This window comes from Panthera pardus, unplaced genomic scaffold (genome assembly GCF_024362965.1).
Source record: "Panthera pardus isolate Hobbes unplaced genomic scaffold, ASM2436296v1 HiC_scaffold_7, whole genome shotgun sequence".
Lineage (NCBI taxonomy): Eukaryota > Metazoa > Chordata > Mammalia > Carnivora > Felidae > Panthera > Panthera pardus.
In genome coordinates, this window is record NW_026527002.1 from 20,778,647 (window position 1) to 20,793,501 (window position 14,855).

Genomic DNA, 14,855 nt, shown 5'->3' on the forward strand with positions numbered 1-14,855 from the left:
TTGTGTGGAACACTCTTTCCATAAGTATGTTTTGCAATGACCTTGCCTCCTTCAGCTGTGCTCAAATCTTTACCATCTTATTCGAGACTATCCTGATAATCCTATTTACATTGGAACCTGCCTCCCCATCCTCTCACTCCCAAACCTCTTACTCTGCCCTATTTTTTCCACAGCACTAATCACAATCTTATATACTGCATAATTTACTTCTTAAACTGTTCTTATTGTTTCTCTTAAATAGCATGGAGGCACATTTTTTTGTCTCTTTTTGTTGTTCACCGAAATATGTCAAGTATGTAGAAAACCCCTTCTAGAAACATGGAAGTCCTGTAAAAAATCGTTTGAATGAATTATTTTTCTTGCTTTTGTGTCTTCTAATAGTTCATCCTAAAACTAGTGGGGGTGTATAAAAATCATGTCATAGCTAGAATGTCTCTTTGTGTATTCTCCTGGGAAGACATTAAGGAATATTTGTTCAAGTTGTAGCAATAGACTGGGTTTCTCCGCTTCAGATGTGAAATTAAGGTATGAAGTATATGGGTTATCAGTTACTCATGTGTGCTTTGTTGCAAGTTCAAGAAAAATTATTAGGACCTGAAAGTTTGATATCTATTTTTTTTCAGTTGAGTATATTTTAATTTCCTGATAGTTTTTATCATTCCATATTGTGTGTTGCTTCTCTATACAATGATTTAAATGAGAAGACAAAATGGATTGTCTCCCACATCAGAAACAAATACAATACAATGTCACAGCATTCTGCAGTTGGTACCTTTGGATGTGTGCACCTTTGGATGGGGATTGGTCGGGATTGTTGCTCAAAGTGGAATTTAGGAAATATGTTTTAATTCATTTAGTGAGCAGTAATTCCACCCCTCCCATCATCATTAAATCCCTGTTAAGAGTCTACATTATTTACAACTAAGTTATTTTCAATTAAAAAAAAATGTTGGATTAAACAACAGTCACCAAATCTGAGATGCTGTATCTCCGGTGACGTAGCATTACAGAAGCACTCTAGACTTCAGACTCCAAAAGAGTTCTTTTTCTCATAGTTAGTCCTATGGGAGTCTTATGGGAGTTCCTAATGGTTAGGGAGTACTCACGAAAATGAAGAATACTGATACAACAATATAATTCTTTTTGTAAGTTTTTTTTAAATTTTATTTTTGAGAGAGAGAGAGAGAGAGAGAGAATGAGAGGGAGACACAGAATTTGAAGCAGGCTCCAGGCTCTGAGCTGCCAGCATAGAGCCCGACGTGGGGCTCAAACTCACAAACCTCGAGATCATGACCTGAGCCAAAGTTGGATGCTCAACCGGCTGAGCCCCACCCAGACACCCCACAACAATATAATTCTGATAAAATAGACTACATTCAATAGTGTCAGAGTGAGAAACTTTTTTTTTTTAATTTTAAGGATTTTCCCCAAAGATCACTGTTTCTTTTATTTCATTATTTACAGATACTGCAGCCCAGTAAGGTTGTTTGCAACTTGCTCTAGCTCATACATAAATGAGCCAGCTCCGAGTCCTTTTCTTGTTTCTACCATACCATGAGAGGTGTATGTCACTCTTAATTTAAAATTTTTATGATGACTAAAGTCACTGAGCTATTCCAGTCTACTGCTGGCATTTTAGGCAGGAGGATAAGAAAAGTAATATAATCCTGAACCTAGAAAAAAGTAAAATACCAGTATTCTACCAAGCAGATTAGTAATTATACTAGCAGAAATAAAGGACAGACATGGCTTCGGGGAGTCCTTTTGATCTGTTTTTCATGGTGGAAAACAACTTAATGTGTTCATACATGATTCTCAGTGACTTCTAGAAAATGTCTTTGTCACTGAGACACAGAGCAACCACAAAGTAACAGGAATCAGACAATTTTGTTCTTGTAGTAGCTGTTTCATGTCATTTACAAATTCAGTCCATTGAAACTGTCAAAGTAATGTCGTGAACGATGAGGTCAGTTTCAAACTCCAGTGCTCCTTCGTTTTAGGGAGTGGCACTGTAAACCACCCCCCAAAACATGTTTTTAAAAATAGCCACTGCATTCACTTCCTGTTATGTATTTTACAAAATATATACATGTCACTGCAGTAGCTTATATTGGTAGCTGCTAATAAGTATTTCAGTTTTCCCCAGAACATGGCATTTTAATTTTCTCTAATTAAACATCATCATCTACTAAAGTGAACCAGTTTCTCTTTCATTCTTTTTTTTACTAACTCTCTTCCAAGAAAAAAGGTGATGTTGATTTTATTTTTAGTGTTCACTGAATTTTGTGCACAGTTTATTCACCTAAAAAGGTACTACACCCCTTCCTTACCCTGTTCACCCTGTCCCTCACTATCCAGAGGGGTAGCAAACACTGCCAGCCTGAACCCCTTGGAAAACTGTCTTCAGCTGAGAAGTGAACTGTCTTCAGCCGAGAACCCATTAAATTTCTAGCTGTTCTGAATGGAAAAAAAAAAAAAGTTGTGAAGAAATTTTAGGTTATTTCACATTAAGGTAGAAATTCTCTATAGACAGTTGTTAATTGACTCTAGATAGGGAAACTTGGAATGCCTTCATTCACTAGAAGAAAGTTATAGAGATGAAATTATTTATCATTATTAACTGAATTAAACCCTAGCTGTCTCTCTTATGCTGTTGAGAAGAAGAAATGGGCAGAGTTTTCAATACAGTTGATGTGGGCAGGGACAAGGCATAAGTGTTTTTTAAAAGCACCAAGGTGATTCTAATGCAAAGCCATGCAAAGACCCACCACTTAGACAAATGGGAGGCACACGGGAACTGGGAACGTTGCCTCTGAACACGCTGAGGGTTCCGTTACTGAGGGGTAGATGAAGTGGCCTGTATCACAAGGACACAGGCCTGACTAAAGGTGGGAAAATAACTTTTTAAATTGAGGTATAATTGACATATAACATTATATTAGTTTCAGGTATACAGCATAATGATTCAGGGTTCGTCTACATGGCAAAAAAACACAATCACCACAATAAATCTAGGGGACATCTGTCAAGAAATTAAAGAATTTTTAATTTACTTAAATTTAAGCTGGAGGGTGCCTGGGTGGTTCAGTCGGTTAAGCGTCTGACTTCAGCTCAGGTCATGAGCTCACGGTTTGGGAGTTCGAGCCCTGCCTTGGGCTCTGTGCTCACAGTGCAGAGCTTGCTTGGGACTCTCTCCATCTCTCTCTCTCTCTCTCTCTCTCTCTCTCTGACCCTCCCCTGCTCTCTCTCTCTTTCAAAATAAATAAACTTAAAAAAATTTAAGCTGGAAAGGAGATATTCTAAAAAAAATCCACTGGATTACATAAAATGCACCCTCTTGTATATTTTTCCCCCTTTTTTATATAGGCTAACAAATCGAAAGTTGATGTTTCATTCATGATTAAAAAGTAAATTGGGGTCAGAATCAGGATTGTACTTTGCGGCCCTAGATGCCTTCGTTTCTTGCTGGACTTGAACTTTCTGCCTTCCTTGTGGCCCGATCTCTGCGTGTATCCAGATGGGGTTTAGCATGTGGGCAGGTGTGCGCATGTCTGAACCTGACGCGGGAAGAGGAGTCCTCGGGAGCTGGGGGCTGTGCGGTCAGCCCGGTGTCTGTGCAAGGAGCCCTGCGCGCTGCCTGCCCCGGGCAGACGTAGAGCAATTAAATGCAGGAATGAGACAGCTACCTCTTGAGGGGTTGGGAAGAGTAAGTGACGAGCAATCGCGGAGAGAAGGGCCCTGGACACAGATTCTGACGATCTCAGCTGCGGTTCCACCTCTGCCGCTTAGTGGCGGGGTGACTGGGACCCTGCTGAGTCTCATTTTTCACATCAACAAAAGGGGAGAGCTGTGCCCCATACTCTTCTCATGAGGTCATCACATGGATGGAGTGACACCATAAGAAACCTGACAGTTTGTGGATTAACAACTGCTTAAAAAATACGCATGACGTGCTGTTGTCAGTGGCAAGAGAGACGGGCTTGGGGGGCGCCCGGGTGGCTCAGTCAGTTAAGCGTCCGACTTCAGCTCAGGTCATGATCTCGCAGTTCATGAGTTTTAGTCCCATGGTGGGCTGTGTGCTGACAGCTCAGAGCCTGGAGCCTGCTTCGGATTCTGTGTCTCCCTCTCTCTCTGCCCCTCCCCCACTCGTACTCTGTCTCTCCCTCTCTCAAAAATAAATGTTAAAAAATAAATAAGATAAAATGTGAAGGATTTGCATCGAACAGGCAACTTCTGTTTTATACGGTCTCCCTTTTACTCTTTCCTATTGATATTATTGTAACTGCAATAAAAAAACGTGCTGGCCTTTATAGAGGCAATCGGATGAAGCTTTGTAACCATGGAAGGAGCCCCTAAGTGGAGATGTTGAGCTCATGCTCTGAGACATAAATGGGGATGTGCAATTCCAGGTCCTGAGCGCCTCTGCAGGAAGACGCAGGCAGGAAAGTAGAAACTAGAACAAAGCCCCAGTGAGCGGTCTGATTTGCTTGCCGCACCACTCGGGTGCCATTTCACACGGAAACTTCTTTGCACTTGGGGCAATGACGCTGCTCCTCCCCGGGCAGCAGGAGATGAACTCTCCATTGAGGACGGCGTTAATCTGTCCCAAGCGGAGGGCGTCGTGGGGCGCGGGTCTCCCTTTGGCACCAGTTCTGTCAGCTGTAGGGGATGACATTTGGCACCCATGTGCTGTGCTTGGCGACGTCCTTCAAAGCAAACCTTCTCAGCAATTTTCAAGTTAGCGAGCACATCACGCTCAAGTCCTGTCTGGTGCTTCGAAAAAGCATTGCTGTGTTTTGAATGCGGTATCTTTCGCACAGGGCTTATTTTGGGGTCATTCAGGGAATCAATGCTCAGAAACTCTATAAAATGCTTGGTGTTTTCATCTGGGCTTTAGAAGTCATTGGCCTGATACTCTCCTGTATAACATAAAGGTCTCGCAGCAGGAAGCTTCAAAGGCAACTGCTCACAAAGGAAAGAGGAGGGAAAAAAAAAAATCTTGTGAGACCGTGAACAATTTTTCAACAATTCCTCCTTTAGCTGTAACCACGATACATGTCTTTTAACTGAGTGGGGCAGATAGAGGATGGGAGGATAGTATTTTCCTGGCTCAGATTGGTTTTGGTTCTTTTTTTCAACGTGTTTGTTGGTCACTTTCCCGCAAATTCTCTGATAAAGTAGTGGGGTTAAGACCTAACTAACCCCTGCTGATGTTTTGCTAAGGGGACTGTAAAGAAAGGCTCTTTGTAATTTTCTCTATCAGGCTGGGGGCCCTTGACTTACTGCTCCATCCCCAGCACAGGAGCACGTGGTGGGCACTTGATACATCCTAGTTGAGTAAATGAGTACGTATGTCCCCTGTGTCTAAATGGAAGATGTAGCAACAGAGAACAAGGTTATCAACTGCACCTAAAGTGGGTGATTTGCATTTCTGAGGACCCGCAGACTTGGTACAATAACTAGGTTATTAGGCCTCCGACCTTCCCAACAATGAATACCCTCAGAGGTGTTTCTTCAGAGATGAAACTTGTAAACAAATAACATTACAAAACTTTATGGAAACTCAGAGAAGGGAGCATGATGTATGTACGGGGGAGAAGATACATAACATGATTTTGAAGTCTGATGGGTTCACTGGATGAAGATGAGGAAGGTCATCATGGGTAGAGAAAACAATACACTGCAAAGGAAACACACCATAAATGCACTTGACCTTTGGGGAGGGGAAGGTGCAGGAAAGGGTGGGTAGGAAATCAGGCCAGTAGTGTTGGCCCATGAAGGACCATGCTATCAAACATGAACATCCTTTTCATACTAGGAAGAGAGTTGTAGGAGAGTTGTTGGAGGCAAGGGCACATAATCAGATATTGAGTGATTTCTGTATAATCCCTAAGAGGGCTGGGAATGTGCTGCCACTCTGAGATGTGATGGCCAATGGACTTCGGTATCCCGGTTAACAAGAACAGATTATGTGGCCACACACAGGGAACTTATTAGCAATTCATTTGCCTCCATAGAGAGAAAGTATGTGACATAAAGGACATTATTTTATTTATTTATTTACTTCCTTAAAGTTTTGTTTATTTAGAGAGAGAGAAAGAGAGAGAGAATCCCAAGCAAGTCCCAAGCTGTCAGCATGAAGCCCAATGCTGGGCTTGAACCCACAAACTGTGAGATCATGACCTGAGCCAAAGTCGGACGCTTAACTGACAGAGACACCCAGGCGCCCCAAAGGACATTATTTTAATAATGTTTGGTTTGGGGTGTAAACAGTCTTTTTGACTAAAACGGAAAGACAAATAATTGTGCAAGAAGACAGAGGTGCTGCCTTTGAAAGTCTTACAGTTTAGTTGGGAGATAGACTCGTAAGCAGTTCCTTACCAGACGCTGGTAGAAATGAGTGCAACAGTTTGCGAGAATCTTACTTCTGTGCTGTCCCCTTTCTTTAATAGGATGTAGGTGGCGATTTCTAGCTCTGCCACAGAAGACGTCCTGGCTTGAACTGCGTGAGCAGTTGTGAAGCTGGATCCAAGTAAGTTGGCAGGGAACTGATGGGCTGCATTTAGTAAGATGCAGGCAGTTCCTGGCGCTCTGTCTGGGTGGGCAGGTGGTGAAGGCTCGCTGGGCGGGAAGAATTGTATCTGCAGCTGGGAAAAATCTCCGGCCTGAAAACACCAAGGCCTGGATTCTTGACTTTATTCTGCTCTTACCCCTGTGGTTTTGGGAAATTCATTTCATTTTCTGGGCCTTCTTCATCTGTAAAACAGAAGGACTGACCTAGAGGATTTCTAAAGTAAGTGGCGTTATTTACAATTTCATGAACTGCAAAAAAATAAAATAAAATTCTTATCCACATCTAGGAGTGGCAACTGTGGGGCGTTTTCAGTAAACAAGTGGGGAATTCTTGGCTTCCAATCGAGGAAGAACATCCAGGCATATTCTGTACATCTTATTAGAGAAAAAATAAAGGTGAGAAGGAAGAGGTTCTACTTCCCCCAGTCTAGAAGTTCAGTATCTGAGGTCTATCAGGGTCTGAGATTGGAAGGCCAGTCCATCCTCAGTGTTGTGCGGATATTTTCTTCTTACAACTGCCAAGATGGTGTCCTTCCTAACCTCCAGATGAAAAGGTGTCAGTTTTGGATCTTTACATTTAGGATTTTATTCAGCCACATTCCACACTCAGGAAGAATGTTGTTTATAAGAGGGGGCTCCTCAGAGAATATAGTGAGTTTGGGTGTTGTTAGTTGCATGATTTGACTGAAATGAGCAGTCTAATTTAGGCAGATAAAAGTATGGAATGGATATGTTCTTTTGATATGAGAGTTTTTAGGCCTTTCAGACCAAATAATTAAACCTAGTGGGGAGAAAGAATTAGGTGGCTAAGTGAAGAATGCAATGGGTAAGGATAGTTAATGCAAAATGGGGAGAGTAGAGACTGACATTTATGAGGGATGTCTCAGGAACTCAAACCCTTAGCAGGACAAAGGGTGGGGGAGGGCACTATGGTAGATATCTGGTTGGTAGATGGGGATGTCATTGAGACAATTATATCTAAAAGAGTGAATTTCTTTCTTGGATAGGCCTCTAACTGGCCTACACATGAAATATAGAAAGGGAAATAAATATTAAATCAGGGGAATCAGACTAGATTAATCAGATTATTTTGTAGGGACCCAAGCCAATCCAAAATGGCGTCTAGCTCTAAGGTAAGAAAATGGTCTGCTTCTCCGTATCTCGAAGGATTTGGGGATTTATATTAAAAACAACAACAGCAACAACAACAACAAACCATGAAGGAGTCATTGTTGTAGGCTCTAAACCCTGCAAGGGACATTCGTGTCCACATTAACCTATCTTTGGTCTTCTTAATAAAGGGGTGGAGTTGGGGAGACTCATACACCAAGAGGGTTCTCTGGGAATTCTGCTTAAATAAATGATAGCTCACATTGTTGATAGTTGCTTGGAGACGAGTGGATGGAGGATTCCAAAGTCTTGGTTGAGGAGCCGGTAATAATGGATCTGTTCATGGAGTATCGTTGGAGAGTTCAATAGCATCAGGGTCCTCGTTCAAATCAGAGAGGCTTTACCCTAAGAGTCCTCCGTGCATGGAACCTCCATCTCTCTCCTCTGCATCCTGTTGTGAAGCCGTCAGCTCTTTCTGTGATGACATCTGCTGTTGCGGTTGGGTCATATCACTTCCATTATGTGGGGCTGGAGGAGATGTGGTGGATGGAAGTCCCACCCAACCACGTTGCCTGCCTGGGTAAAATTATCATAATCCTGGGTTGGAATTCAACCTATGGCTTTCCTTACTTTTTCAAATAAATTTTAATGATTTATAGTGATTCAGCAGTGAGGAGAGGGGAGGGGATGATCTCTATTATGAAGAGCTTGAAGGACTCTTGTGCTGTGAGTCCTCAATCATTTCTGTTTGGGGAGCCTTTCTGTGGGACATTCATAGACTCAAAATGAAAAGAATTGAAATGAAAATCCTCTGAACAAAAATAAGCAAAGTTAGTGAAAAACTTAATTAAAATAATAACAAGGACTGTATTTAAAAGCTGGGATAAACATAAATAGTATGGGAAAACTATTAGAGGGGTAACAAAGAGGTCAGAGGTGAGACAGCGAAACCAGAGAATTGGAAAAATAACAAAATAAAAATATACACAGTTAAGAAGGATAAAGGTAGACAAACTAAGATAAAATTTAGAATATTGTGCCAGGAAAATCGTCTGGCAATGTATACTAGGTGTGGTATGTGATGATCTTTGGGCGAGTAGGGGTATAGTTTTTTAAAATTATTCATTTTGCTTATTTGTAATATGCGATTTCTCTGATATTACCTTATGTTGTATATGTAATAAAAATTGTAAGAAAAACTGCCCATGAAATACATGAAATTAAAATAAGCAGACCGTATAGAAATAAAAAGGCAGTTAGATTAGTCCATATGGTAAAAACTAAGACAAAGAAAACAGAGAAAATAAATATTTCACAAAACAGTACAAAGCAGAAATTAAAAGATTTAAAAAATGTACTAACACATATAAGTATTTACAAAATTTAAGAGAATAGGCTATTTTATTTATTAATTTATATATTTTTTAATGTTTTTATTTATTTTTGCGACAGAGAGAGAGCATGAGCAGGGGAGAGGCAGAAAGAGAGGGAGACACAGAATCGGAAGCAGGCTCCAGGCTCCCAGCTGTCAGCACAGAGCCCGATGCGGGGCTTGAACCCACAGACTGTGAGATCATGACCTGAGCCGAAGTCGGATGCTTAACCGACTGAGCCACCCAGGCGCCCCAGAGAATAGGCTATTTTAAAAGAACAAAATTAAAAGGCCTAAAGAAGTCTTGGGTTCAGTGCTCATTTTTACAGGCTAAGCTGAGGCACCCCCTCGGCTTGAGGTCCCGACCTGTCCTCAGCAGGGCGGCCTAAGGACAAAGGGCAAATCTCTGGCCTCTCCAGCTCATCTCGTGGTAAAGGTCTTGCCTCCTGTCTCCCACTAAAAATGTCCAGCACATGGTGTGGCAGAATCAAATTCCCCTTCCTCCACGCACGAGTGATAAAGCAAATGGGAGGGAGGAAGGCACACTCGCAGTTTCTGAAGAACGCCTTGAACACGGCCGTTATGCGTTTGCCGTCTTTCTTCACTGTCTTGGCAGTGTTTGCGACTGCATTCAACCGCCCATGCAGCACGTGGGGTCAGACACTGAGCTGTACCCAGCCCAAGAGAAGGAAGAAGGGGTAAGAGAATGGATTTGTGCTGGGCATCTATTCTGGACCGGGCATGGCATGAGGAATATTGCTGTGCTCTTTCCTTTGGTCTTGACCATCTCACGAGGCAAATCTTTTAATGCCAGTTTCGAGAGTGATGAAGCAGAGGCGGACAGGGGTCATATAATTTCCTCAAGGCTACCTCCAGTAGTGGAAGTCTGACCGTAAGGTCCTTAGAACTTCTACCATGCCGCCCTGGGAACATTCTCTTCAGTAGGGCGACTCCACGTTCCTTTCTAGAGTAGAGAGGAAGCCAGTTCAGAGGGTTAGAACACATCCAGAACACTGCCACACCCTGGCAGTCCTAGGGCAGTCCCGAGGGCAAGGCTGATGGGCCCCGAATGACTCAGCTCTTTGACTGCCGGTGAGGAGAAGGGTCTCCACTCGTGGGAGAGGAGCCGGGAGCCTAGAAATCAGGCTGGCAGTGGTTCTCAAAGGGTGGCCTCCAAACCAGCAGCACTGACATCGCTTGTGAGCCTGTCAGCAGAGCAGAGTCTCAGGTCCCACCCTGACCTACTGAATCGGAGTATCTGGGAATGGGCATAGAATACCCAACAAGCTCTTCGGGTGATTTTTAAGCACAAGAAAGTTCACGAACCCTTGCTGTCGGGAGACCAAGGCGTTGCATGTGGAGTTCGGGGACGGGCTAAGGGAGCTTCCATGTTGGGGGGGAGAGGATGGCAGGTGGATAAGACTCTGAGCTAGTCAACAGTGTGAGAGATGCGGTTCTGGTGAGCAGAATGGGAAACAGGTGTGGGGTGGTGGGGACAGGTGCGGGGGCAGGCAATGGCCTGTAGTCAAGACCAAGTCTGAGCTCATGTCAGTCAGCAACAGCTATCCGCATCCTGACCCCGAGCCTCACTTCCTCAGGCTTACGTGTGCTAGTGGGTCTGAGTCACCTATCCCATGAGGGAGCTGCAAGGCTGCAAAGCAAATTAATATAAGTGTGTATGCCTGACATATAGTCAGTGCTCAGAAAATAGTACTTGAACTTGGATTTAAACGGGGAGCTGAATGGAGGGGGCAGAGAGTGAGGGGGACAGTAGTCGCGTTTACTCTCATGGTGACCCTGGCTCACTCAGGCAACCCTTGTGGTCCAAATGTTCCGCTCTGGCATCCACACAGCTGGAAGTTCCCTGGAAAGGTGAGTTCTCAACTTGGACTTATCTGAACAATGAAGCAGATATTTTGCCTGTCTTCTGTTGAGGCAAGAGCTAAGTACATCCCTCAAAAGACAAAAGGGATAGGTTTTCTCCGAGTTATAAATTTTGTGCAGTGCGGAGGGTAGAAGAGTGGATCGTGCAGCCCGAGCTAGCGGGGAGCACCGTGGCATAATGAAAAGCATCCGGCATTCACAGGGAAAAGACCTGAAGTTGAATCAGCCCTGGTCTGTAACCTAGCTGGGTGACCTTAGCAAGTTACCGAGTTTTTCTGAATTGTAGCTTCTTCATTTCCAAAGGGGGATAATTCTCCACCTCTGTGTATTGGGAGGATTGGAGAAAAATATAGGTGAAAACATCCATAATGGTGCCAGGCACATGACAGCCGGTAAGAAATATTTTCTGGGGCGCCTGAGTGGCTCAGTTGGTTAAGCGTCCTACTCTTGATTTCGGCTCCGGTCATGATCTCACGGTTTGTGGGTTCAACCCCCACATCGGGCTCTGCAGTGACGGTGTGTAGCCTGCTTGGGATTTTCTCTTTCCCTTTCTCTGACCCTCCCCTGCTTGTTCTCTTTCTCTCTCAAAAAATAAATCAATAAACTAAAAAAAAATATATTAAAAAAATTTTTAGAACGTTTATTTGTTTTTGAGAGAGAGAGAGAGAGGGAGTGAGAATGAACAAGAAAGGGAGGGGCAGAGAGAGAGGGAGACACAGAATCTGAAGCAGTCTCCAGGCTCCGAGTTGTCAGCACAGAACCTGAGGCAGGGCTTGAACCCACGAACTGCGAGATCATGACCTGAGCCAAAGTTGGACACTCAAACGACTGAGCCACCCAGGTGCCCCTAAAAACAATTATTAAAAAAAAAAGACATCTTTTTTGAATTTCAATTCTATACCTAGCCTTTGCCCTGAATAAAGCCGAGGAAGTGACCCGGCTTGTGCACCTGAGCAATGCCACCTCCTCAGGGTGTGGTAACATGGACCCTCTTGAGAAAGCCTTGTCTGTAATGACCCGTTACGTGTTTACACGATACAATTCCTTTGCCCTCGAATACTCACCTTGCCCAGTCTTTACTGGGCGGGAAGGGTATTTGCCAAGCCGATTGGTCAGCTTCTCTGTGCCACATAGGATGTTCTGGGCACTGTCCCTTTCTCCTGTCCGCGTTCCAGGGTCAGGACATCCCTTCCCCTTGCCTACTCTCTTGTGTTTGGAGACCTTTGAGCTGGGAGTGGGGTCTTTTTCTGGCCAACGTGAATAAGACTAAGACAAGAAGCAGCTGGAAAACAGCATCGTTTCATGGACACTGATTTTATTGTAAGGGTGGGGGGGGGCAGCTGCAAATGGGGGACAGTTTTAGTTTCTGTGACAGTGTCCTCTAGAGGCATCGAGAGAGAGAGAGAGAGAGAGAGAGAGAGAGAGAGAGAGAGAGAGAAATCGAACAATTGGTCTGCTCTCTTGCCCCAGGCTCCGTCATTTGCCTTTTACTTTCTGTATTTTCATACTGGAGTCTGAAAAGCAGAGGACCCACACAATCAGCAACAGATGTCCTCGCGTAATCTACACGGTACATGACTTCAGTTAGCATGCAAATTGTCATCCTAGGGCGGTTCCAGGGGACTGCTGAAAAGGCAGCAGGCCTGCTTTGCAAAATAGAGAGAGGGCATGATTAAAATGTCTGGATCCAATCATATGTTTAATTACAATCGCTTTTTTATCTCAACTACAATGACTGGTAGCTATTATGACACAATATTGAAAATGTGTATGACGCATGGTGGCACTTGGAAGGCTGATAGGTGGTCTGTGTTTGATCAAAATGATCAAAGCTCCTTGCTATGGAGAGCCCCCTCTCCTTCTGCCTCGTCTGATCCACTTAGACGAGCAAAATATGATTTATAGGAGACAGTTTATGTGATTTTCAGTCCCCGAGAGCAAGGGCATAATTTTTGCACTACCATTTCCCTTAGAAATGATGGGAGCTTGACAATTGCTTATAAACGCACAGTAACAGACCCTACTCCATGGTTGTCTACAAGGCCTCTCTCATGCTTCAGCTTTAATTTACTCTCCGTTCAAACACTGTTGAATTTTATTATTGGTATAATAAAAAAAAAAGACAAAAAAAAATCATAAAAGCCCTGAGAAGAGAAAGTCTTGATTATTGCATTCTATTCATACATCCAGATTGTATTTGGGGGAGTTTAGATAAAACTAAAAGTGAATTTTTCACAATATGCTATGTAGTGAAGTTGAACTACTTGGTTGATATAAAGACCGAATTTCATCGCGTAAACTTACGGCAGTGGCATCAGCTAACACTGCTGTCGTGTCCATTTTAAGAACAAATGTATATTGTTTGTTTTGTTTCTGTTGTTCTGGAAGGCAGAGAAATAGGGAGCTAAGACCGACTTGGCCGGCCTGTCTCATCATAGGTATTTTAAACACGTAACCAGCATTATGGGGAGAACTAAGTTTGCCAACACCTTGATGGAAAAATGTAATTTGGACTAAATTTTATCAGATACAATTCTTTTACACCTTTCACAGCTGGGGAGCAGTATATTTTTCACATCTCAAAGCCTTTCGGTGAGGACTTCATATAAAACTTGGGTTGTGGTTTCATATATACTTGCCCCTCTACTTTGGGGGTGACCTTGTTCTCCTTTTACATTGGTTACTGTTGTACAAAGAAAACAAAAATATCCTTAACTAGCAATAAGAAATTGAATTAAGGATTTATGGTGCTGTTGCCCTCCCTGTGTGGGGGCGCTATGTGGGGGCGCTATGTGGGGGCGCTGTGTGGGGCTTCAGCTGATTTGTTAAGGCTTGAAGTCTGCCCTCAAGGACTTTATAGCTTAAGTGCAAGTTCTACAGTCAGTCACGTTAAGAAGCAAACATAAAGAGATGGATAGACAGATAAAGAGAGAGACTGGAAGTTGGACAGGGAGGGAGGGAAAAAACTTGGGCAGGAGGATAGGCAGAAAGAATGAAATGGCTAGAATCGTCTAATCCTTTATCAGCTATGTCCTGCTAATACAGGGTCCCAAGGAAGGGGAGGGGGGACATTCCAAGGAAGAGCACATTGTTTACTGCCGTAAGGCCTTGGCTCTAAGCTGTTTTGTTCAAATTCCAGCCACGATTGGCCGAGATGCACCCGGGTGAATCACAAACACTGCTTTTGTATCTGTGACTTAAGGTTTACCCTAAAAACAGGCTGAATGACCTATTTAGCTCTTACCTTAGTTCAGCCCTTTAGATCCTGTATCAACAACTAACTCTTACTGAGTTCTTATGGTGTGCCGGGCATCCCACTAAGCCTTTAATGGGTGTTTTCTCATGTCGTCCTCACAAAACTCCTCTTTGAGGTAAATACCATTCTGTCCAATGGTTCAGGTGAAACAAGGGAGACACAGAGAAAACAAGTGACTTACCCATGGTTAGAGCTCAAGCAGTCAACATTCAGAACCTGAGTGTTTAACCACTATACTGAATCTAAGTTTGGACCAATGGTGAGGGCATAAACCCAAGGAGTTTGAAAAACTTAACAGGAGAAAAGATGTCTACCCTATACAGGCTTACCATACTCATGCCACTGAAACTGTGTGTTGATACAATGAACCAGGGTGCCTGGCTGGCTTAGCTGTTAGAGCATAGGACTCTCGATCTCAGGGTCGTGAGGTCAAGCCCCACACTGGGTGTCGACCTTACTTAAATAAATACAATGAACCAATTTTATTCTAGTCTTGGTTCACATGCAATATCGCTCTCCCGTTTGGGAGAAGGATGGAGGTGGGGGGGGGGGCGGTGAGATGCTCTTTATCTGTGACTCTGGAGTTTTCATGAGTCCATTAGCAGCACAAGCCATGTCAATGTTCCAGGCATAATGAGAAAAATATCTTTTCACCTTGCG